General features: G+C 43.2%; 1 protein-coding gene across 2 annotated transcripts in view; it reads left to right on the forward strand.

Annotated features, from left to right (window-relative positions):
- The first annotated feature begins 4,877 nt into the window (after positions 1–4,877).
- CORO6 (coronin 6) overlaps positions 4,878–27,250 on the forward strand; it is a 113,298-nt gene continuing 90,925 nt past the window's right edge. For both annotated transcript variants that reach the window (XM_069761168.1, XM_069761167.1), the window contains exon 1: positions 4,878–5,073. The gene's annotated coding sequence lies outside the window, so the exon portion shown is untranslated. The remainder of the gene's footprint in view (positions 5,074–27,250) is intronic.

Here is a 27,250-nt window from a genome sequence, read left to right on the forward strand (position 1 = left end):
GGATTCACATCTCTGCTTGGATTCTCCTGGTTTCCTGACCAGTTCTGCAAAGATAAGTTCTGGCTTTGCTCATTTCAGTCCACATGTTGTGGACTTATTGTTCTGTGCATTCTATATTTGTCCAGCTTGTCAGTATGGATTTTTTCTGTTAGCTGGAAGCTCTGGGAAGCAGATTTACCCTCCACACCTTTAGTCAGGTGTGGAGATTTTGTAAACTCTGTGTGGATTGTTTTGTAGTTTTTATACTGACCGCACAGTATCCTTTCCTGTCCTATCTATCAAGCTAGACTTGCCTCCTATGCTAAAATCTGATTTCATTTCTGCGTATGTTATTTTCCCCTCCTCTCACCGTCAATATTTGTGGGGGGCTATCTTTCCTTTGGGGATTTTCTCTGAGGCAAGATAGGTTTCCTGTTTCCATCTTTAGGGGAAGTTAGATCTTAGGCTGTGCCGAGGGGTCTAGGGAGCATCAGGTACCCCCCACGGCTATTTTTAGTTGTGCTGCTAGGTTCAGGGTTTGCGGTCAGTACAGATACCACCTCCTTCAGAGCTTGTCTCATGTTGTTCCTAAACCACCAGATCATAACAGTCATCCAGCTGGGCTGTCTCAGACAGGAAGCAGGATGCCAGGAGGTGAGCTGCTCTGTGAGTCTGTGTGCCTGCGTGTGTGTGTATGTGTGCGGTGCGGTGCTGTGTGTGTGTGGGTGTGCGGTACTTTGTGAGTGTATGTGTGTGGTGCGGCTTTACATGCGGGCAGTGTTAGCTACACCCTGCGGGTAACGCTGCCCGCTATTAAAGAGAAATGGTATTCACGCCTCTCCATGCCCATAGGGGCGTGGGGAAGCGTGAATATTCATTTTGCTTTAGCAGCGGGGACAGGATCCTGTCTCCAGCTGCTGCTACTGGCACAGGGCGGGCCCCCTTGACTCAGGGGCCCCATAGCCACTTCACATTTATTATAGAAACATGTAGTGGATACACTTGGAAGCCCAGGTTGGCTAGCGACTGACGCGTTTCAACCGTAAGGTCTTAATCATGATTACCATGATAGACCATGATTAAAACCTCACGGTCGAAACTTGTCGGTCGCTAGTTATCCGGGGCTTCCAAGTGTATCCACTACATGTCCTTTTAATGTTTCTATAATAAATGTGGAGTTTTATTTCCTGGCTGTGCTGGAGAACCTTTTTCACATTATTTATATACTGGTGTGAAATTTTATCCAGTGATAAGAATTAGAAGCCAAAATAACCTGCCAGAACTACTGGTAGTATGAATTAGCAGCAGGCGCCATCATTATGGGCCTCTTTGTTTTACTAAGGATGCTTTCACACTGCATTTTGATACCGTTCGTTGGTCTCATCGGGGCTTACATTTGAACGCAAAACAGGATTCGGGTGTATGGGCCGTTGGGGCCATAGACTATAATGGTGCCGACAGAGTGAATGTGCATAATTTTCGAGTGTGTACGCCTACTGGAGGCAGACACTCAGATGTGGGAGATGGCATCTGGGTGTCCGTCTCCAGTAGGCGTACACGCTTAAAAATGGGTGTACGACAGAGCACATATTCACTCTCTCGGGACCATTATAGTCTATGGCCTTAGCGGCACATACACCCGATTCCTGTTTTACAGGTGGTTTTGACATAAGCCCTGACAGGACCAACAAATGGGTGCCAGAACACAGTGTGAAAGCACCCTAAGAAACACTGCAGAGTTTAAGATAAAACATATGGACCGATCCATCAAGATTGCCATTTTGTATCGCAGTCTTGCTGAACTGTGCGCTTCAATATGATGCACCAAATTCATTAAGAGGAAAGCACTTCTTAATGAATCTTGTTCGTTCTTCTACTGTCAGGTGCCACCGCCAGACAACAGTATACAGACACACGTTAGTTGACAGTGACGAATCTGCTCCTCCGCCTTTCACGCCAATGTGCATTTCACGTCTGCTTCTTCAAGATGTAAAGAGGCCGATTCAAAACTTCACTCCCGGAAAAAGCAGACACAAAATCCTCTTCACTTATGAGAAATGAGTTAGTGACATGAAAACCTTCCTCCAGTGACAATTTGCAACATTGGGGGTGTTCAGTGGGGGGCATGACTGTTTGTCTGGAAAGCGTCCTGTTTCATAAATGACCTCTTGCCAATGCCCTTATATTTCTGAAGTGAAAGGAGAAGACAATTGGCTTCCAAATGTTCCTTTAAGGAGCAGTTAAGCTAAGTATCTTGTCAAATACAATATGCTCATTTACTTTGTGTGTCCTATCAGTGTCAACAGGTTGCTAGGATGCAAAACACAGATAATGAGGAGGCAGAAGTAACCAATTAAAGCTATTTATTCCTACACAGCGATGAAGGTGTTAATTAGGCAAAAATGAACTTGTTTACGTACAGGATAACAAATCACACAAAACGTAGCAATAATGGCAATAAGAACAGTATAACAATTTCAATATTTTATTCTATGTTCTATCTAGCTATCTCTCAGTGTCAACAGTGTTTTGTGTCCTTCCACTTACATCCACGGGCGTCACTCGCAACAACAGGCTGGCCTATGCAATATGTCCTTCAGGCACTTCCTATTATTATACTGGCACTAACGGGGGGTCACGGGTATTTCCCACTAGGCCACAAGTTCTCAGTAGCTAGACACTTAGTCCCCATTGTGTATTCCTCACATTGGAAGGCCCTTTTGCAACACAGCCCTGGTTCATGCCCTGCACCTTACGTCTGCACTGGAAGTAACAGCCCGGTTCACTCAAGCCTACTGGCCACCACGGCCGACGTACGGTCCTGTATGATGATCAGCATTCGAACTGTGCTGTAGCATCCAGATATCAGGTCTTGACTAGTGGAGACTTGACTTCAGGTCTTTACGAATGGAGTTTGGGCCTCGGGTCTTGGCCCATGTAGTCTGGGCTTTGGTGCTTGACCCACGATGTTTCGCCTGTCTCGGTCCCCAGCCACTCCGCGGTCGCTCTGCGTTCCACAGCTCACGAGTCCTCCCTGCCTCACTTGTTGGCGCCAGCTGACTTTCCGCCTTGTCTTCCTATAAATTGATGCTATAATTTGAAAAAATGATATTATCTTTCAATAAAAATTTAATTTTGAAAAAGATTACAGTAACCTTTAGAACTGACTTTAGTAAAATGTGAGCCTCTTGTGGGTAAAGCCTCAGAGACGGGACTGCAACCTTTCTGCCTCTGATAACAACCTTATTAGTTGATTTCTGACCAAAATTGTGCCCCAATAGTTTTTTTTATTTATAAAGCAATCTGCCTGGCCATGAACCTCAAGATAGTAATAATGTCTCTTGTATGTGTCTGCAGATAGTAATTGTGCCCTCGCTGAATCTCTATATAATAATAGTGCTCCTACTGTGCCCCCACACAACAAAATTGCCCCTATTCTACCTCCACATAGTAATAGTGCTCCCTCTTTGCTTCTAGATAGCAATAATGACCCCTCTGTGTCTCCGAGTTATAATAGTGCCCTGCTTGTGTCTCACATAATAATACTGTCCGCATTCTGCCTCCATATAGTAGTAGTGCTGCCCTCTTTACCTCCAGATAGTAATACTACTATGCTCTGTGCCTCATGATTCTGTTCTGATTTCCATGAAAAATTTTTGATGCTCATGATTATCTGAGTAGTCCAAAAAAGTGCTGGCGACTCAGAGCATATAACACATCAATAAAGAAACATAAAGAACAATAACAATAAAGAAAGCGTGCTGTACGCAAGGCACAAGCAGAATCTGGTGTACTGACCACATCTGCTTTCGTATGTCAAGTATGTGGGCGAACCTTCAGGGCCCGGATTGGACTCATCAGCCACCTCCGGACCCATAACTATTAATTCTCTTCTAACCCTGAAGTCATGGTCATCTTCGAAAACGAAGGACGAACATCATCATCATCAAAGAAACATAGTATGGGGAACCTGTTAGCAGGATTTAGTACCCCCAGCTGATGGAATCTGTGTTGGGTCCCGGTAATGCCGATCATTTTTCCTTACCTTTGTTTTTTCAATCCATTTTTCCATTCCCGAGTAATCACTTTTTCAATTTTTATGCAACTGAGGCGCAAGTGCAGGAGTCTTGGTTCTCCGGATTCTCTCCCTCCTTCACCGCTCACCCCTTTCCTCCGGTCACTGAATGATATGTCACTCTGGTGATAGTGACGCCGTCATCCCCTGGAGCCATGATCAATAGTCCAAACAATCATCAGTACTTGACTGCTCATTCGCCTCCTCGGGGGAATGACGGCACCTGTGCAAGATTACCAGTGGTAGGGCGGTCTCTCAGCCAGAAGCGGGTGAGGAAAGAAGGAGAGCGACCTAAGAGCTATAAGTGCATGGCCAAGCCCCTTGCACTCTCCATAAAAATTGGAAAAGTGATAAATCAGAATGGAATAAATGACTGGGAAAAAACAAAGGTACAGAACTAGAACAGAGATTAGATCAGTGTGAGGTACTAAAACCTGTCGACAGCTTCTCTTTAAGTCTTTAAGCACTACACCGCCTTTTCTCATAGTATGTGATGTATTGACCCATTGGCCAGAAAATTTATAGCATTTTATGCATGATGACAGACGGATACATGTGCCACTGCATTTACTACATCCTGCCCACAACCAAAGTTTTACCAGTCTGTAAGTCACTGCAGTGTGGCAGAGGGGTACAGCAATAGCTATCTATGCCAGGGCGATCTTATCTGTAGCATTTGCCAGGCTTGTAAAGAAATATTTGAAGGGACAATATAGCCAGTCATAGAGGAAGAGGCACTACTCCTCCCATTGTTGTACGTTCCCCCTCCTCACCCCATCATTCTGCCTTTCAGCTGTTGGGTGTTGAGTTATTTTGCTTGAATGTTGATAGCAGCAGCTGTTACTGCAGCAGAAGCCTCCTGCAACACACTCACCAGAGGAGAGGAGAGGAGGCAGCTCAGCACTGGGCAGAGGGAGCCACACACAGGGGAGAGGAGCTCTCAGCCCCCCAGGATATACAATCAGTCATATACTAGGTGCCTTATCACCAGAGGCCGTCATCCTCTTTGCCTGATCAAGGTAAGATAGATGTCATTTACTTGTGCCAGGCTGTGCTGTGCCATCCTGTCATCATGTATGGCAGCAGGCTCTCAGGATGGGTTGTGGGACTGTCACCATCATCATCAATTCATTTTTTTTTCTTCTTAAACTCTTTTTTTTAATCCAAATACAATGAATTAGTTTTTTTTTCCCTCAGTTTTTTTCTGCCTCATTGGTCACAGGACCTGAAAGGGAATGCTTATGGCTATATTTGGAAAGTGACCTCTTCTCTGCAGCAGTCAGACTCCTTCTATAGCTGCTGCAACATTCTTCATTACCAAATCTCAGTTTATGGCATTAAAAGCACATGTATCGACCCGAAGCGCCATCGTTTATGTCTTTTACTATACGAGCGGATATTTCTTTCCTTGTGCAAAGTTTGAACCCCCACGTTCTTTACTTTCATATCACTAATAAGTCAAGAAACACAGTAATAGCGGATTCCCTTTGCAAAAAAAAAAAAGGAGAGGACTTATCATTGACTCATTGACTGTTCTTAAAATGAGGTCTGTACGTGTCGGTGACTGTCATACTTTAAAAGCAGCCATCTTGTCCTGTCAATGACACATGCACTCCGGTGGGGGCAGGTTGCAAATGTAAGTAATTCCATTTCCTGACGTGCACAATGCGGACTGGGTTTTGATTTGATTTGCGCAGGTCGGCAGTGTGTAGGAAATTCATTCTTGACGTAGGTACTTGTGCTGTAATCAGGTTGAGTGCACGGCTTACAGAAATTATAGACTGCAATAAACGGGATAGTAAAACTGCGAGCATGAAGGGTATCAGTGTTTCAGGAAGACATAAATTGCATAAAAATGGTTAATGTGATATTTTTAAGGTACGAACATGTTCATGAGACCCATGGTTATCCTTCTGGGCATATATTTTATCATAAATGTGCCCGCAATGATGGGCTTATACTGTTCAAGTTGTCGATTTACAGTGCTGGAAAATCTGCTATAAAGGCCTCTAAGGATTAAACTGCTACAAGGCGTCAGAAGTATCTTAGTGCACAGGTGCAGAGGTACCTTGCTCATCATGAGACTTTCGACCCATCCTTGGTCTTAATCATTAAGTTGCTGTTTTCTGAAGGTAGCAGAGCAAGTTATCACATTAATGTTTAGGAAAGGGGAAGGATTTCCCTGTGAGATCCACAATGAGGTTGCTGGATGGTAGTTGAAGAAAAATTGTTGGGTGACCTGCTGGTCTGGAGGGCTTGGATCGCGGCGCTCAAGCCGGCACTGCAGCAAGGCGCGGGTGCTCCGCTATCCAAGCCCTCCAGATCAGCAGGTCACATAGCAACTTTTCTTCAACTACCATCCAGCAACCTCATTGTGGATCCCAGGGGGAAATCCTTCACCTTTCCTAAACTTTGATGAGATAACTTGCTCTGCTACCTTCAGAAATCGGCAACTTAATGATTAAAACCCGGGGATGGGTTGAAACATCTATTATAATTTTTAGTTGACTTCCTGTACTACCATTTCACCTGCTCCCATTTTTGGTTTTCTTTGTGCACGGACTAGAATAAAACTTATTCACCATAAACCCAAGAGTGTGCGGTGAATTCTGATCGTCTAGAGTCGAGGGCTTTAGAGGCCGTTCCACCAGCACCTCACTCGTTGACAATGTGCACACTAAATATTACTCCATTGCTCACCATGAGGGCAGGTGCATACGACCGTCGATTCTCTCATCCTATTTTGATCATAGTGTAATTCTATTCTTTCGGATGAGGGGAAGATGGAGACAAAAATGTCTCCATCTTCTCTGTTCTATCAGTCTGTGGGAATCGGACTGTATGTAGATGACATCCGTGTGCAGTCTGGTGGTTTCCACGCACTCTTGCGTGGCCGAGTGCGATCTGAATATTAGATAAAATTGGGCCTTGCAGCGTTTTCTTTTCTCGGACAGTGCATGTTTGAGGAAATAATCGGACATGTGCGCTGCCCTATACGCTAGCTTTGGTCCCAGTGCGATCCGATATTTTGTCGGATTGCAAACTGACCAAAATGCGCTTGTCTGCACCTGCCCTTATAGTATCACAGGCAATAAATTTAGGAACAACAAGGAGCACCATGTTTGCCCAGTATAGTCTGGTTGCTTTAGATCATTTGGTATATGTATTTATCTCATGTATTTGAAACAAATAAGATATACGATACTTTTACAGATATATAGCTATACTTTCATTGGTATACGCTGCCTTAGTAGTTTTCTATCCAGGAATTGGTGTTCTTGTTCACAGTTTGCTTAACTTTTTCCAGCATGTTTTGTTTAAAGTGGTGCTCCGGGAGTTTTTCTGCAGTAGACATGAATGACTTATAGATACCAATAATTCCTAGAAGATAGGAGAGTGAAGCAAAGAGCCAATGCACTTTACAGAGTGGAGCAGACCTTGATACAATACCGCTACAGACCAGAGGCTTTCTAGGAATTACTTTGTAAGAAATGCAATATAACCCCTTAGGACTTGGTTGAAGAAAGAAAAATGGGATCTTGCTACAACCGTTGTTCCAGATCCAGTGATATTCCCAGGAGTTACTTCCAAAAATGGTATATTTATTAACAGACACAAGTTTGATGAGTAATTGACAATAAATAAAAAAAAAAAATTTATAAATTAAATAAATAAATAATTGACAATAAATAAAAAAAAATAATTATAAATTAAATAAATAAAATCACTGTCATAAGATGAAGTATGAAAAGAGGCTACTGGTTACATGTGTCTGAATTAGCACACTGTTGCAACACATTTTGTGTTTAACATGATTATTTCTTTTCAAAGCCTAGAATAAAGGAAGTAACATACTTATTTCAAGTATGAACTGCATTATGACTGTCCTCTAATTCAGACATAAGTAACCAATAGAATCTTTTTATTCTTTATCCTATGGCACTGATTTTACTTATTATTTTATTTAATCTTTATAGTGATTGAGTCTAAAGGTACCGTCACACATAGCGACGCTGCAGCGATACCGACAACGATCCGGATCGCTGCAGCGTCGCTGTTTGGTCGCTGGAGAGCTGTCACACAGACAGCTCTCCAGCGACCAACGATCCCGAGGTCCCCGGTAACCAGGGTAAACATCGGGTAACTAAGCGCAGGGCCGCGCTTAGTAACCCGATGTTTACCCTGGTTACCATCCTAAAAAGTAAAAAAACAAACGCTACATACTTACCTACCGCTGTCTGTCCTCGGCGCTCTGCTTCTCTGGTCTGGCTGTGAGCGCCGGGCAGCCGGAAAGCAGAGCGGTGACGTCACCGCTCTGCTTTCCGGCTGACCGACGATCACAGCCAGAGCAGGAGGAGAGCAGAGCGCAACGCTGGAGGACAGACGGCTGTAGGTAAGTATGTAGCGTTTGTTTTTTTACTTTTAGGATGGTAACCAGGGTAAACATCGGGTTACTAAGCGCGGCCCTGCGCTTAGTTACCCGATGTTTACCCTGGTTACCAGTGAAGACATCGCTGGATCGGTGTCACACACGCCGATTCAGCGATGTCTACGGGGAGTCCAGCGACGAAATAAAGTTCTGGACTTTCTTCCCCGACCAGCGATCTCCCAGCAGGGGCCTGATCGTTGCTGCCTGTCACACTGGACGATATCGCTAGCGAGGACGCTGCAACGTCACGGATCGCTAGCGATATCGTCTAGTGTGACGGTACCTTTACACAACAAACTTTTATAACTAAACATACACTATCTGGACAAAAATAGTGAGACATCATTGAATTCCGGATTTTAATTCAGTCCCATTGCCACATGTGTATGAAGCCAAGTCCCGCTCCATGCTATCTGCCTTTACAAACATTTGTGAAAGAATGGCTCATCCTAAAGAGCTCACAAATACCAGGGTGGCCCTCTAATAAGATGTCACTAGTGTAGCAAGTCAATTTTTTGTAACAAGTCATTTCTTCCCTCCTGAATGTTCTGTGATCAAAACTGTGGGTGTCATTACTGAAAAGTGGAGGGAACTGCAGCAATTGGCAAACCCTATAAGGTTACAGAGTAGAGTCGTAGAGTGTTGAGGACCATAGTGCATAAAAGTAACCAACGCCCTGCTGACTCCATAACTGCATAGTCCAAAACTCCACTTAACATCATCACAAAAATTCTGTAAACAAGACCTCTGGGCTCTGCTCCCTGCACCCCAGTCCACTAAACTTTCTTGTGCAACACATCACACATTGCAATTAGTCCGGTATTGATCTTCCTAGGTCTGTATAAGGCTTCCCAAGACACACCTGTGTCTTAGTATTAAGACTTTCTAGTAACACTTTAGTTTGTCTGTGCACAGTTCCTGTCCATAGTCTTCAGGACATCTCCTGGCTGCCTGTGGTTTCCTGTCCCTTAGTTGCCTGTCTGTGACTTTCAGTACCACTGCTAATGGTCTAGAATCTCCAGAACGCCTCCTATCTACCTGCGGCTTCCATGGTAATCAGTCTTTAATCTGGCGTTTTGTCTGCAAGCTGTCTGCCTGTGGATTCCAGTCCTTCAGTCTACTGTCTGACTGCAACCTCCAGTAACTCTTCAACCTGTCTTTGGTCTCCAAAACATCTCTTGGCTACTTTTGACTTCCAGTCCTTCAGTCTGCTGGTTTGCCTGCAGACTTCAGTAACTCTGCAACCTGCCTGGTCTATGATCTCCCAGACATCTCCTGGTTGCTTGTGGCTTCCTGTCTTTAAGTCTCCTTTTTGTCTGCAGACTTCAATGATTCTGCAAGCTGTCTTCAAGAAGTCTCCTGGTTGCTTGTAGCTTCCTGTTACTTAGTTAACTGTCTGTGTCCTGCGTGCTTTGCCTGTCTGCAGCACCGACACCTGTGGCCCATGTGCCCACCCGGATCTTGGGCTTAGAAGATCCACCTCACTTAGTGAGCCCTTTTTTGTGACTAAATACCAAGACTATGGTGCTCAAAAGTGCAGTTACAGCAATACTGTTGCTGTGGGTTACAGAATTTTTTTGGGGAGGGGCCCTTTGATGGAGGGTACTGTTGCACACCTGTCCCAGATCTTGGCTCTGCTTCCTACACTCTGGTCCACCAAATTTTTGTTCTTCACGTTGCGCTATGCAAGTAGTCCCGGCGTGTTCCCATGTGTTGTATTCTCTAGGCCTATATAAGGCTTCCTAAGACAAACACCTGTGTCTTGGTATTAAGACTTTCTGGTAACAATTTTAGTTTGTCTGTGTACAGTTCCTGTCCACAGACTTCAGTAAATCTCCTTGCTGCCTGTGGTTTCCAGTTTCTGAGTTACCTGTCTGTGGCTTTCAGTACCACTGCTAACTTTTGCTAGGATGCCTCCTATCTGCCTGATGCTTCCATGGTATTCAGAGTTTCTAGTTACTCCAGAGACCTGTCTGCTTACCTGTTCCTGGTCTTCTAGGACCTCTGCTGCATGTCTGCCAGCAGTTTAGAGGACTTCTCCCAGCTGCCTGCAGCTTCCATGATATTTAGACTTTCTTGTTACTCAGTTTAGTCTGCAAGCTGTCTGCCTGCAGCTTCCAGGCCTTCAGTCTCATGTCTGCTTGTGGCCTTCAGTAACTCTGCAACCTGTCTCCAGGATATCTCTTGGCTGCTTGCGACTTCCAATCCTTCCAATCCTTCAGTCTCCTGTTTGCCTGCAGACTTCACTAATTCTGCAATCTGTCTGCAGTCTTCAGAACGTGTTCTGGCTGCCTGCAACCTCCAGTTCCCCAGTTAACTGTCTGTGTCATGCATGCCTTGTCTGTCTGCTGCACCAATGCCTGTGGCCTGTGTGCCAACCTGGACCTTGGGCTGTACAAATTGTTCTCTACTGGGATCTGTGATGTCCTATGTACTGAACAGCACTGTACAAGGTATGTGTTATGTCTATGAAGTAACTCACTGTGGAATAATAGGTATTTTACTTAAAACTGTAGTTAACCCTGCCGGTTCCTGTATAGACTAGATATCCCGACTCTGCAGTTCCTAGTGGTGCCTGCAGGTACAAAGATAGTCTGTGGTTAGGGTTAGGAGACAGCAACTCGGACCTAACTGCCTAAGAGTCCGTCACATCCCTTCCAAAGATCCGGAGGACAGAGTGTGAATTACCTACAAGAGGAAAAGTGTGCTGAACAAAGGACAGATCCCAGAGTGAGTAAAGTAAATAATGAAATACCAATCAAAGAATAAAGAAAGTACTGTTAACAAATATACGGTCTACTACCTAAAGATAATCAGAAGATAGGTGCAAAATATAGCAAAGAAACAGAAAAGCAAAAACCCTTTCCTGGAAACTCACAGACTAGCTCCAACCATCAATAGAATGTCAGAACATCCAAATTAATATATCACCAGCAGGAAACTCCAGAACACAATCTCAAGGGATCGAATCCAGGAGCATGACAGTATGATAATTTGCTGGAAGTCGTAGCTGCAGGGCATTATGGGGATGCCCGCACAGTAAAGGAAAAATACATTATCCTGCTCTGTGATGCTTCTGCAGTGTGCAACAAGTTTTTTTTGTGAACAACGAATCGAATTTCAAAGTGTTTGAATTTACAGTCCATGAAACCACGGAATTCAGGAAATTCATCTACTGTAGATCCTTCCCTGCTTTTCTGTAATAGTAAGGTCATTCAAAATGTAAACATAATCTCAAAACCAATAGAACTAATATTTCACTGTATATTGTTTGCTCTATCTGGTGAAACCTGTAAAGACCATATACCAGGAAACTACAACTTCTGCCATTCCCTGACAGATGTCCATCAGTGTATGTTGGGAGTTGTAGTTTCCCAACAGGGCCGGCGTCAGTACCCGGCGCACCCGGGCAAGTGCCGGGGCCCTGAGCAGGCATGGGGCCCGCTCGCTGTCTGGGTCACTGGCGTGCTATGGTGCCGGCCCCTGCGAGTGGACCCCCCCGCCTGCTCCGGGCCCCGGCACTTGCGATACTTACCTCTCCCGGTTCCAGCGCTGCAGCGTCTTCCATCTTCTGACTATGATGTTCAGGTCAGAGGGCGCGATGGCGTCACCAGTGCGAGCCCTCTGCCTGAGCAGTCGCAGCACAGAGCAGGAAGACGTCAACGGTGAGGAATCTAGAGCAGAGTAGCAACACGCAATGAGAGGTGAGTGTTTCAATTTTTTTTTATATTTGGAGCAATATATGGGGACCATCAGAAGGGGCCCATATATGGAGAATTATATGGGGCCAATTTAATATGGAGCATCTTATGGGGCCAATAATATAGGGAGCATCTTATGGGGCCAATAATATATGGAACATCTTATGGGGCCAATTTAATATGGAGCATCTTATGGGGCCAATTTAATATGGAGCATCTTATGTAGCCAATTCTATAGGGAGCATCTTATGGGGCCAAGTCTATAGGGAGTATCTTATAGGGCCAATTTAATAGGGAGCATCTTATGGGGCCAATTCTATATGGATCATCTTATGGGGCCAATTCTATATGGAGCTTCTTATGGGGCCAATTACATATGGAGCAGTATATGGGGCCAATAATATATGAAGCATCTTATGGGACTAATTATAAATGGAGCATTTTATATGGCCAATTATATATGGAGCATTATAAAGGGCCTATTATACATGGAGCATCTTATTGGACCAATTATTTTTGGAGCATTATATGGGACCCATTCTGTAAGGAGTATTATATGGGGCCCATTCTGTATGGAGCAATATATGGGACTCAGTATACTGTATGGGGCCGATCATATACTGTATGGAGCATTATATGAGGCTCATTATATATGGAGCAATAGATGGGGCCCATTATATACTGTATGGAGAATTATATGTGGCTCACTATACTGTATGGAGCATTATATGGGGTCAATTCTGTATGGAGCAATATATGCGGCTCATTCTGTATGGAGCACTCTGTGGTACCCAATATACTGAATGGAGCATTATATGGGGCTCATTATTCTGTATGGAGTACTACATTCTGCCCATTATACTGTATGGAGCAATATATGGGGCTCATTATTCTGTTTGGAGTATAATATGAGGCTAATTATTCTGTATAGAGGACTATGTGGTGCCAATTATACTGTATGGAGCAATATATGGGGCTCATTATTCTGTTTGGAGCATAATATGGGGCTCATTATTCTGTATAGAGGACTATTTGGTGCCAATTATACTGTATGGAGCAATATATGGGGCTCATTATTCTGTTTGGAGCAATGTATGGGGCTCATTATTCTGTATAGAGGACTATTTGGTGCCAATTATACTGTATGGAGCAATATATGGGGCTCATTATTCTGTTTGGAGCATAATATGGGGCTCATTATTCTGTATAGAAGACTATGTGGTGCCAATTATACTGTATGGAGCAATATATGGGGCTCATTATTCTGTTTGGAGCAATGTATGGGGCTCATTATTCTGTTTGGAGCAATATATGGGGCTCATTATTCTGTATAGAGGACTATGTGGTGCCAATTATATTATATGGAACAATATATGGGGCTCATTATTCTGTTTGGAGCAATATATGTGGCTCATTATTCTGTTTGGAGCAGTACGGTATATGGGGCTCATTATTCAGTTTGGAGCAATATATGGGGCTCATTATTCTGTATAGAGGACTATACTGTCCGGTTTCTGAGCTAATGTAGAATGTACAAAATATATCACTCATGTAATATAAGAAGTAAGTAAACTCTTTGGCATTGTACTATGCCTATATTTCTCTGCCGTATCGGTGCATTATGAATTGTGGTATGTCTTAAAGGGGCCCACCGTGACTCTTTCGCCCAGGGCCCATGAAAACCTGGAGCCGGCCCTGTTTCCCAACATGTGGAGGGTTGCAGGAGGTTGCTGATCCTGTATTCTATAAAGGTTTTAATTTTCCTTGATAAAATCTTTGTCTGAAATGAATGAACATTTCATAAACACCCTGGAGCACAATAGAAATGATTCACTAAATACCCAGGTACTGACCGTGCTATAACACATACAACCTATGCTGGAGGGACGGTGTGACTCTCAATGAAATGTCACACTACTTACTCCCAGGTGTCATCATATGTCATAATATTATGGTCTGGATTAACTACAGTAAATGATCCATGGACATGGCAGAGCACAGTATAAAGCACTTTACTTGTAACTTTACACCTAGTTAATGGACCATGGGAACGTATGTCGCCCCATGTTGCCAAATGTGGTGTGTTATTCCATCTGACAAGTACATGCACTACTGAGTTAAGCATATTGTTAAGCAAAATTATTTGTATTGCTATAATTTTTATATATATATATATATATATATATATATATATATATATATATATATATATATATACAGTATGTATATTTTCTGAATGGGGAAAAATGTTTTTTTTTTTGTTCTGCAGATGTAGCAGTCATTCACGTGACAAATAATGCTTTACTTGCTGTGATGGTGGAAATTTTTTCTTGCCATCAAATCACTGGTGGACACAGACAGAAGAGTGCCCCCGTGCAAGAACAATATATGGGCCCTTAACAGGCCAGTTGCTCATCATAATGCACATTTACGCCTTTGTGTGGCTGCACAGGTTGCACCAATGATATTGTATGTCCGCCCCTGCACATGAAACATAGCACAAGCCATTACATTTATTGTTGCATTCATACAGATAGTCATCATTTCCAGATTACTGACTGCTGATATACCATGCACTAAATTTATTAGCCATTTTCCCTGGTATTGTAAATGAAATTTATTCAGTGGAGAAAGCAGAAGCATGGCATTAATCAGTGTTTTTTTATGTGAGTACCCCCAACTCTAATAAATCACCTCAAAGTACCTCCAAGACTATGATCATACACTATGCACAGAAAAAAAAACAGTGTAAGTACCCCCTAGATTCAGGGCTTGGTTTAGATGCAGTTTTGTAATGTGCATCCTCCAAGTCCACGATCTATCTAATAATGGAGAATATTTGCCTCCATCTACATCTATTTTTAATTTCATATTTTCCGCTGATTTCATTACACAGCATAAAGATGTCTCACTGTTTCCATGAAAAATACTGTACATTGTGATGTATATAAGACAAGCTCAGATTCATTTTCTTCAGTTTAGGAAAATGTTCATGTTAGAAGAAGCAAAGTCATTTATTACAGCCATTAAATGCTCAGATTCCACTGTTCTGCCTGTCGCCTCATGAAACACCTCAGTGAATTCTGTTACTCTTATGACTTACAATATCTTGAACAATAGATTATACATTGGGTGTCTACTTTATAAAATCAGAATGTCTCCCAATTTATTAATTGTCATGCTGATGTTCGTCCCTGTTTATATGTTCAATTGCCCGGTCCGTCTGAGCACTTGACTGATCAGACAGTGAGGGTTCCTGGCTGGTTGTCCAATGAGGAGGTTGGATTTTTTGGGCACTCTACTTAAATCTATCAATCACTTATGTCCATGCGAGGTATTAATTTAGGTATTGCTAATTTTCTATTCCACTTCTTGATTCTCCCCTTATTTGCCAATATACTTGATGCTGACCTCTGGACTTCTCTTTCGCCTGCCATTCTGATATTTCTTGTACTTGGCTTGCTCCTGACCTGCTTCCTCTGATTCAACATCTTAGTGCCTGACTTTCTTCTATAACCTGGCCCCATTTATGACCACATCTTATCAGTTTTTATGAAGAGGTAAGCTATAGGCTGGACCACGGTGAGTCATTGGACGTGGTATATCTCGATTTTTCCAAAGCGTTTGATACCGTGCCGCACAAGAGGTTGGTACACAAAATGAGAATGCTTGGTCAGTATTGGGACCTGTTCTCTTCAACATATTCATTAATGATCTGGTAGAAGGTTTACACAGTAAAATATCGATATTTGCAGATGATACAAAACTATGTAAAGCAGTTAATACAAGAGAAGATAGTATTCTGCTACAGATGGATCTGGATAAGTTGGAAACTTGGGCTGAAAGGTGGCAGATGAGGTTTAACAATGATAAATGTAAGGTTATACACATGGGAAGAAGGAATCAATATCACCATTACACACTGAATGGGAAACCACTGGGTAAATCTGACAGGGAGAAGGACTTGGGGATCCTAGTTAATGATAAACTTACCTGGAGCAGCCAGTGCCAGGCAGCAGCTGCCAAGGCAAACAGGATCATGGGGTGCATTAAAAGAGGTCTGGATACACATGATGAGAGCATTATACTGCCTCTGTACAAATCCCTAGTTAGACCGCACATGGAGTACTGTGTCCAGTTTTGGGCACCGGTGCTCAGGAAGGATATAATGGAACTAGAGAGAGTACAAAGGAGGGCAACAAAATTAATAAAGGGGATGGGAGAACTACAATACCCAGATAGATTAGCGAAATTAGGATTATTTAGTCTAGAAAAAAGACGACTGAGGAGCGATCTAATAACCATGTATAAGTATATAAGGGGACAATACAAATATCTCGCTGAGGATCTGTTTATACCAAGGAAGGTGACGGGCACAAGAGGGCATTCTTTGCGTCTGGAGGAGAGAAGGTTTTTCCACCAACATAGAAGAGGATTCTTTACTGTTAGGGCAGTGAGAATCTGGAATTGCTTGCCTGAGGAGGTGGTGATGGCGAACTCAGTCGAGGGGTTCAAGAGAGGCCTGGATGTCTTCCTGGAGCAGAACAATATTGTATCATACAATTATTAGGTTCTGTAGAAGGACGTAGATCTGGGTATTTATTATAATGGAATATAGGCTGAACTGGATGGACAAATGTCTTTTTTCGGCCTTACTAACTATGTTACTATGTTACTATGTTACTATGTTATTCATTAAAGAACCAGTTGGTGACTTCTTCAGGCGTTGTGACCCTTTAACTGCCTGCAGTCTACAGATAAGTCCAAATGACTGTATACTATTATTATTATTTATTGTTATAGCGCCATTTATTCCATGGCGCTTTACATGTGAGGAGGGGTATACATAATAAAAACAAGTACAATAATCTTAAACAATACAAGTCATAACTGGTACAGGAAGAGAGAGGACCCTGCCCGCGAGGGCTCACAATCTACAAGGGATAGGTGAGAATTCAGTAGGCGAGAGAAGAGCTGGTCATGCAGCGGTTTGGTCGACCGGTGGTTACTGCAGGTTATAGGCTTGTCGAAAGAGGTGGGTCTTCAGGCTCTTTTTGAAGGTTTCGATGGTAGGTGAGAGTCTGATATGTTGTGGTAGAGAGTTCCAGAGTAGGGGTGATGCACGAGAGAAATCTTGTATTCGATTGTGGGAAGAGGAGATAAGAGGGGAGTAGAGAAGGAGATCTTGTGAGGATCGGAGGTTGCGTGTAGGTAAGTACCGGGAGACGAGGTCACAGATGTATGGAGGAGACAGGTTGTGGATGGCTTTGTATGTCATGGTTAGGGTTTTGTACTAGTGTCTCTGGGCAATGGGGAGCCAGTGAAGGGATTGACAGAGGGGAGAAGCTGGGGAATAGCGGGGGGACAGGTGGATTAGTCAGGCAGCAGAGTTTAGAATAGATTGGAGGAGTGCAATAGTGGTCGAGCGGAGGCCACAGAGCAAGAGGTTGCAGTAGTCAAGGCAAGAGATGATGGGGGCATGGACTAGGGTTTTTGCAGTTTCTTGATTGAGGAATGAACGGATTTGTGAAATATTTTTGAGTTGAAGTCGGCAGGAAGTGGAAAAGGCTTGGATATGTGGTTTGAAGGAGAGATCAGCGTCAAGGATTACCCCGAGGCAGCGAGCTTGTGGGACTGGGGAGAGTGGACAGCCATTTACTGTAATGGATAGGTTCATTGGGGGGGTCACGTGAGATGGGGGAAAGATGATATACGGGTTAAAGAGGTAATACCAAGCACTGCTTTGTACTAATTGCCTACATTTTTCCAGCAGAAGCAAGTGACACAGTTGACTTTAAAGAGGACCTGTCAATTGCCATAAATATGTAAATTTGTACCTAGTGTAAATGCTGCTGTTCTCCTGAAGCTAGACTTGTTTTTCTTTTGTTCCTGTATCTCTCCATTCTAAGACATGGGTCCCTCCTCCATGTATATGAATCATACATATATCCAAGTAGGCATGGTCCTCAACTGTTTTCTATGGTAGTCTTCTTGAGAATCACACATAGTTGGCTAAAAGACTAGATTTACATACAGGAAAGATCAAGCCATATTTCTAGAACGGAGAGGCGCTAGTAAAACAAATAATGGCAGATTCATCAGAGCAGTGGCATTTACACCTTTAACAAAATTACATATTTATTAGAGGTGAGTCGATCGATGCGCAGAGAATCAAGTTTGAATTTAATTTCCTGAAATTCACAGTTTCACGTGAATTGGAAAACATTTAGATTTGATTCGCTGTTCCAAATAAAAAAAGACCTTGCCCGGCATCGTTTTCCACAGTGCTGAAGTATCAGAGGGTTGCATAATATCTTTTTGCGCATGCTTCCACATAATGCACTGCAGCTATGACATCTAGTAGATTATCATATGTTGTATAGTGGTTGCCAGTACTCATGTAGAGCGTAAGTTCTTGGTCAGCTTGGTCTTCTCTCGCTGTCATCAAGATTCTCACAAATGGATTTGCCACAATTCAAAATTCTCGCGAAAATTCAGCAAAGCCTGCAAATCTGAACATCAAAAGAATCTGTTTGTCTCTAATATTTATGGCCTTTAGCTAGTTCGCTAGTTCTTTTTAAAGGATATGTCTGGATTCTGTCATTGATTCTGGATTTATAACAGCAGAAATAAGGGCTACAGAATGCGCTGTTCTTATTGTCTTAAATACTGGAAATGGTGATAGAAACACTACTACAGGTTCAGATCACAAATGTGAACTAAGCTAATAATACTTATTTTCTTGATTTTATTAGACTGTTGATCGAGGTAATTTATTACCACAAGCCGTGTAGACAGGGCCGTATTTAGAGTTTCTGCTGCCCTAGGCACTTTTAGTGCCACCTCCCCCTTTGGTGAGTATGACACTATCGGCAGTGACTTTGCCATAAATCGCTGATGTGAAAGTAGCCTTTTGCAGCAGATCCGGCAGTTTTTCCGCATCTGCAGCGTAACGGATCACTTATAGCAACACTGCATTCGGCCTTATTCATTCCCTATGGGACTTGCGGACATGTACGGCACTTGCGGTTTTGCCGCGATCCGGCAAATGCGGTACTGCTAGCTGTGTTTTTTGTATCATCGCAAGTGCAAAACCGCAATTGCCGCACATGTCCGCAAGTAGCCATCACTACCTGTCCCTGCACCTTGCTAACTCATCCCTAACCATCCCTCCCTGACCTAAAACTACACTATAAAGCTTTAGAAAAACAATTAACTGACATATTCCTATGATTATGAGGGCTCCAGGCTACGGCGTAGACTGGGACGGGCAGTCTCCGGGTCTCCATTGTCTCTCTGTGCACACCCTCAGTCCCTGCCTCACTGCCTGTGCACAGACCTCCCTCTACCAGACCCGGTAATCACCGCTCGCAGTAGCATACCGGCAGAGGTGTATTTAGGTTTTCTGGCACCAGGGGCAAGAATTCATTTTGGTGCCCCCCCGCCAAGGACATATGCGATTTGCACACGTAGTCATGTACCGACAAGCTCCTCTCCCTAATGCTCTCAATGTTCAGTGAAAAACTGAGAGAAGCGGGAAGAGAAGCTCGTTGTCCTAGGACCATGAAAGTCGCATATGAGTGAAGTGTCCATGTAACGACTACTGGAACCTGCAGAGCTGAATCCTGACATTGCAGCTTCTGAATTCTCACAGCTAATGCACTGCACACTTTTAGGATTTTTCCCCTGCTGGTGGACAGTCATGTCAGCACAAGCATGTGATTTGTATACTTCTGACCACATTCCGACTAGACGTGCCCGGCCTCACTCATTTCATTTTCATTGACGGAGGCCACATATGTTTAGTCAGCATGTGACCACATTAATGTAAATCGCCAGCACGAGAGAATCCTGACAGCGTGCAGTGCGCACTATAAGAAGTCAGAAGTCTACAGTCACAAAGAATGACTGCAGACTCATCACAAACCTGGACATCCCCTTTAATGCTCCTAACAAATAAAAACATGAGAGTTAGTCAGTATCACAAATAACATTTACATCCAGGTACCTTATAGATGGCGTCGTCTCTCGAGCCGTTCTCCTTTTCTTCATCTTGTCCATAACCCATGATGAGTTTTCTCAGCCACAGCCGTCTCTGCAGATTTCCATCTTCTCCGCTCTTTTGCAGAAAATCTCCACATGACGCTCTTAAAGATACAAGTGTCTTTATAATGCTTCTGAAAAAAAAATTGCCCCTCACTATATTGTCTGCACAAAATTTGACCCCCACATTGTCCCTCTTAAGGTACATGCTCTTCAAACTGACCTCTCCTTTCTATACCGGCCCCCTCTTCACACTGTCCTCTCACACTGTGTCCCCCCTATAGGGCCCAGTATTTATACTCCATCCTCCCACCCTGCGTGCATGTCTCCCCCATCCTCCCACCCTGCGTGCATGGCTCCTCCATCCTCCCACCCTGCGTGCATGGCTCCTCCATCCTCCCACCCTGCGTGCATGGCTCCTCCATCCTCCCACCCTGCGTGCATGGCTCCTCTATCCTCCCACCCTGCGTGCATGGCTCCTCTATCCTCCTCCCCTGCGTGCATGGCTCCCATATCCTTCTCCCCTGCGTGCATGGCAATGTCAAGTACGCAGGCTAGGTCTGGAGCCACACACACAGGAGGGCTTTTCCCTCCCCAGACACAGACCATTTGCCAAACATCCTCCATTATGTAGGCTGTAACCACACCCATAGGTGAGGTATGTGGGAAGCTAGACCCACCCATCTCTCATAGCTACCCGCTACCGGCACCCAGATGCACTGGACAACACATAGTAGCATATGACACTACAGCAACTATAGCCTACACGTTTCGACAAATGTCTTTTTCATGGCTCATGAATGAGAAGTTTGTCAAAACGCGTAGGTAGTTGCTGTAGTGTCATATGCTACTATGTGTTGATGTTCACAATATATTCCTTATGGTACATCCATGAAACATTTTTTAATTATGGATAAATACATTTATTTTTTTTATTCGAGTACCTACATCCCGCTGGATTTTCTTCAAGAGTGAGTATCTGTAGCCCTATATACAGGCCCACTCACTGATTCCAAGATTGTAGACACCTGTGATGCTAGTTTGTGGCCACACCTTGATTTAACATGTCCCTTTTGTCATATTATTTTCAGAGGTACCATCATTTCTGTCCAGGCCTATTTCATGAGTTTTATTTTTTCTTAATTCTGTGGAAGCATGGTTGAAAAGCAATGTCTGACTTTCAATTGTTCATTTTCATAGATTTGTAATTTATTATTACTTTTGTCAGATTCAAGTTATTTCTGTGACCATTATGGGTTTTTTCATTAATCGAGGGGTACCAACAATTTTGACCACGTGTGTATAAATATATATATATAAAAGCAAAGGCCAAGGAAACTGTAGGCTTATAGTGCTTTGTCCATTAATCTGTACTGTAGCCTCTTGTGTGTTAGTCAATGTCAGTAGAGAATGCTTCCCTCCTTGATTTAGAACATGTGCTCATTCCAGAAGCTTGTATGGCTGAATTTGGTGTGAAGTGTTGGCCAGGACCCAGTTTTGTCTGTCTTTCGAACTCAAATTCTACTACCAGGTCTCTGAGAGTCTTACACTAGTTATGCAAGTTGTAAGAATCACGTTGTAATCCACAACAATTCACCATAAATTCTAAGGACAAGATTGTTGTGTAATTTTTAGTATCGACTTGTCATTCTTCTCAAAACCTCTAAACCTCAAGCATGCAACAAATGTAGAAATATAGATGATAACAACTGGAGAAGCGTGTGTGAATTAGGACTAGGTATCTGTAACGATTGTATAATTTAGACTTCAAGATCCTTTCCTGGTTCAGCCTTTAATTTGTCAATATCTGATTATATAGTCAACACGAAATTTCTTTTTCATAGAGACACAGCCATTCAGAAAGAAAGCGAATCAGTATCTATAATTGCTCACAATTACATATAGCCATTAAAAGGAAACATCTGGAATTAAAAATTGTAGTATACTTAAAGGGAAGCTATCATCTGAAAGTTACTTATTGTGTAAATCAGATTTTTGTGTTGCATTTTTTTAATGTATTTTTGTGCTGTCACTTCTGTTCTTTTTAAATGTGGCTTAAACACCTTAATAAGTCGCATCAGCTGCGCAAAAATATTGCAACTTTTGGCGTTAACACACTAGTCTGGTCTGCTGCAACAATATGAGTAGCATGGGTGGGATATGAGCGCAACGAAACATGGTCTCTCCTACCCATCAAATTAATCATCATCATCCAGAAATGTACATTACTGTCATTATATAACAGTACTGAGCAATGTAGATGTTACTCCAGCTCTGTTGTCAGCTAAAAGGCTTGTTAGAAAGCTCAGCATGATCTTTGGTTCCCTCTGTCTGTTTTCTCTATCTCTTTCATACTTCTCCCCCTCTCCAAAGCATTTAATAGGAGGTTTAACTTGACAACTGACTGTGCTGGCAATAAAAGACAAGATTTATGTCTGCTGGGTTTTTTTTCAGAGTGAATGGTGAGTTTAGGAGGGAAGGTGAAAGGTGAAAATGTGCTTCATAAGTGGAGGCGAAAGAAGCAGAATTCTATGAAAAGCTATATTGCAAAGTTTCTTATAATAGCCTATACTAATGATACCATGCTGTTACCACATCCAAACTTCAACTTCATTGTTGGTATGGTGTTTTTGTGGGTGAGGTGCAGTGCCTTTTGGCCTCCAAACATGGTGTGTATTATGACATCCCAAGAGTTCAACATTGTTGTAATACTACATACTGACCACAGAGTTGACCGGGGTGCAGTTCTCGCACTAATGACCATTTGGTCTATTTTGATTATACTATCTCATGTAATATTACTGTAGCTTATACTATATATTAATCTATAAGTAGTATGAGTCTAGAAGCATTGCCCAGGAAAATACAGTTGCATCTCATATTAAACTAATCCTAAAGAATATTGCACTTTTCCACAAAGCCTTTCCAGGTCATCCAGGCTACAAGCTTCTAGGTGCTTCAGACCATTCTTCTGTTAGACCATTCTTCTGGAATGACTCAAGCATTAAGAATTATCATGATTGACATCTTAATTCTTAAAGGTTATTAATAAGTTACATACACGGATAGGCTGAGATCACACATGCGAGAAATACGTCCGAGTCTCGCATGGTAATACCCTGCACTGCCGCCGTCACTCAGGAGCGGAGCGTGCGGCCGCATAGCAATACATGCAGCCGCACGCTCCGCTCCTGAGTGACGGCGGGAATTCCGGGTATTACCATGCGAGACTCGGACGTATTTCTCGCATGTGTGATCCCGGCCATAAGTGTGTCCCTTATTAATTCTGTCCAGTCGCATGCTTAAAAAAGTCCTATTACTTGAAAATTAAGGAAGTCTATCATTGCAGGAATCAATAACAGAATATAAGTCAGCAACACTTTTCTTAAATTTTTATTCATCTAACCTTAAATGGGAAATTCCATCTTAACTTTTTTCTGACATCAGACGTACTATCCCGTCGAGGTGACCCTGGCCAGTATGACCATTGACGGGATAGTATGTCATATGCGATCAGCTGCACTCATGGGGGAAGCGCGGCCGATCACGGCCGGGTGTCAGCTGATTATCACAGCTGACACCCAGCACTATGTGCAGGAGTGGTCACGGACTACTCCCGTCACTTTAATCCCCGGGACACTGTGATCAAACAAGATTGCAGCATTCTGGTGGCATAGGGAAGCACCGCGCAGGGAGGGTGCTCCCTGTGTGCTTCCCTGAAACCCTCAGAACAATGCGATGTGATCGCGTTGTCCTGAGGGTCTCTTCCAGTCTCCTCCCTGCAGGCCCCCGGATCCAAGATGGCCGCGGGGTCCTTCCGGGTCCTGCAGGGAGGTGGCTTGTCAGTGCCCGCCGAGAGTAGGCACCAGCAAGCCTCCTACACTGCCTGTCAGATCGCTGATCTGACACAGTGCTGTGCAAAGTGTCAGATCAGCGATCTGACACTATATAGTCATGTCCCACCCTGGGACAAAGTTAAAAAGTTAAAAAAAAATTAACGTGTAAAAATATATTTTTTTTAAATATTGTTCCAATAAAGACATTTTTTTTATGTAAATAAAAAAACCACACAATAAAAGTACACATATTTGGTATCACCGCATCAGTAACAACCCGACCTATAAAACTGTCCCACTAGTTAACCCCTTCAGTGAACACTGTAAAAAAAAAGAATCAAAAAACAATTCTTTATCATCATACCGCCGAACAAAAAGTGGAACACGCGATCAAAAAGACGGATATAAATAAACATGGTACCACTGAAAACTTCATCTTGTCCCGCAAAAAAACAAGCCACCATACAGTGCCAACAGCAAAAAAATAAAAAGTTATAGCTCTCAGAATAAAGCAATGCAAAAACAATAATTTTTTATATAAAATAGTTTTTATTGTATAAAAGCACCAAAACATAAAAAATGATATAAATGAGATATCGCTGTAATCGTACTGACTCGAAGAATAAAACTACCTTATCAATTTTACCACACACGGAATGGTATAAATGCCCCACCCAAAAGAAATTCATGAATTGCTGTTTTTTGTTCATTCTGCCTCACAAAAATTGTAATAAAAAGCGATCAAAAAAGTCATGCGCCCGATAATGGTATCAATAAAAACATCAACTCGTCCCACAAAAAAAACAAGACCTCATTTGACTCTGTGGGGAAAACAATGGAAAAATTATAGCTCTCAAAATGTGGTGATGCAAAAACTATTTTTTGCAAGAAAAAGCGTCTTTTAGCGTGTGACAGCTTCCAAACATAAAAACCAGATATAAAAACCCGCTATAAATAGTAAATCAAACCCCTCTTTTATCACCCCCTTAGTTAGGGAAAAATAATAAAATTAAAAAAGCATTTATTTCCATTTTCCCGTTAGGGTTGGGGCTAAAGTTAGGGTTGGGGTTGGGGCTAAAGTTAGGGTTGGGGCTAGAGTTGGGGTTAGGGTTTGGATTACGTTTACGGCTGGGATTAGGGTTAGGGTTGGAATTAGGGTTGGGATTAGGTTTAGGGATGTGTCAGGGTTAGGGGTGTTGTTAGGGTTATGGTTAGGGTTGGGATTAGGGTTAGGGGTGTGTTGAGGTTAGGTGTGTGGTTAGGTTTGGGATTAGGGTTAGGGGGTTGGGTGTGTTGGGGTTAGGATTGGGATTAGGGATAGGGGTGTGGTTATGGTTAGGGTTGGGATTAGGGTTAGGGGTGTGTTAGGGTTAGAGTTGGAGTTAGAATTGGGGGCTTCCATTGTTTAGGCACATCAGGGGCTCTCCAAACGCGACATGGTCACCGATCTCAATTTCAGCTAATTCTGTGTTGAAAAAGTAAAATGGTGCTCCTTCTCTTCTGAGCTCTAGCATGTGCCCAAACAGTGGTTTACCCCCACATATGGGGTATCAGCGTACTCAGGACAAATTGGACAACAACATTTGCAGTCCAATTTCTCCTGTTACCCTTGGGAAAATGCAAATATAAAAACCCACAATAAATAGTAAATCAACCCCCCTTTATCACCCCCTTAGTTAGGGAAAAATAAAATAATAAAAGCATTTATTTCCATTTTCCCGTTAGGGTTAGGATTGGGGCTAAAGTTAGGGTTAGGGTTGGGGCTAAAGTTATGGTTAGGGTTGGGCTAAAGTTAGGGTTGGGGCTAGAGATGGGGTTAGGGTTTGGATTACGTTTACGGCTGGGATTAGGGTTAGTGTTGGGATTAGGTTTAGGGGTGTCTCAGGGTTAGGGGTGTGGTTAGGGTTATGGTTGGGATTAGGGTTAGGGGTGTGTTGGAGTTAGGGTTGTGGTTAGGGTTGGGATTAGGGTTAGGGGTGTGTTGCGGTTAGGGTTGGGATTAAGGTTAGGGGTGTGTTGGGGTTAGGGTTGAAGTTAGAATTAGGGGCCTTCCACTGTGCAGGCACATCAGGGGCTCTCCAAACGCGACATGGTGTCCGATCTCAATTCCAGCCAATTCTGTGTTGAAAAAGTAAAACGGTGCTCCTTCTCTTCTGAGCTCTGCCATGTGTCCACACAGTGGTTTACCCCCACATATGGGGTATCGGCGTACTCAGGACAACTTTTGGGTTCCAATTTCTCCTGATACCCTTGGGAAAATAGAAATTTGGGGGCTAAAAAATCATTTTTGTGGGAAAAAAAATGTTTGTTTTTTTATTTTCACGACTCTGCATTATAAACTTTAGTGAAACACTTAGGGGTTCAAAGTTCCCACAACACATCCAGTTAAATTCCTTGGGGAGGTGTTGTTTCCAAAATAATGTCACTTGTGTTTTTTTACTGTTTAGGCACATCAGGGGCTCTGCAAACGGAACATCACGCCCGCAGACCATTCCATCAAAGTCTGCATTCCAAAACGTCACTACTTTCCTTCCGATCCCTGACGTGTGCCCAAACAGTAGTTTTCTCCCACATATGGGGTATCCGCTGTAGTGTTTCACCCACTACGTGTCTTGGGGGACAGTCGCTTGGCATACGATTCAAGCACTCAGGCACGGTACCTCACTCAAATCAGCCCATATATTTTATTTAAACTCCGCATAAACCAGATAAGGTACAGTCCGTTTCATTACAGCCACGAAACATTATAGGACATCAGTCAGTTCATGTAGCAGATAGGCTTCTCTGCCGTATATTATATTCCCTTCGTCCGGGGTTACCTTTCAGGAGATCCGCTCCTCACGCTTACTTCACGTCAGTCCCAGGTCCTCAACACAGACCGTCCAGGTCTACGGTCTCTAGGTGCTTCCAGGACCTACAGCACACAGGCCACTCAGTGCCAAAGCCCAACCATGTGCTATCCAGGAATTCCCAGGATTACAACAAAGGCTTCCAGAACTTTGCACTTGGACCATTCAGATCCAAACACAGGAACCTTGTGACCCACACCCTGGTCACATTACATACCTGTAACCACTCCCCTGGGTGGGATATGTGGCTTGTTTGTCCCGCCCATCTCGCATAACTAGCCCTGCCAATCTCCCATTAGAACTTACACATTTACATGTGGGACTACAGGTCCCAGACT

Source organism: Ranitomeya imitator, chromosome 3 (genome assembly GCF_032444005.1).
Source record: "Ranitomeya imitator isolate aRanImi1 chromosome 3, aRanImi1.pri, whole genome shotgun sequence".
Taxonomy (NCBI): Eukaryota; Metazoa; Chordata; class Amphibia; order Anura; family Dendrobatidae; genus Ranitomeya; species Ranitomeya imitator.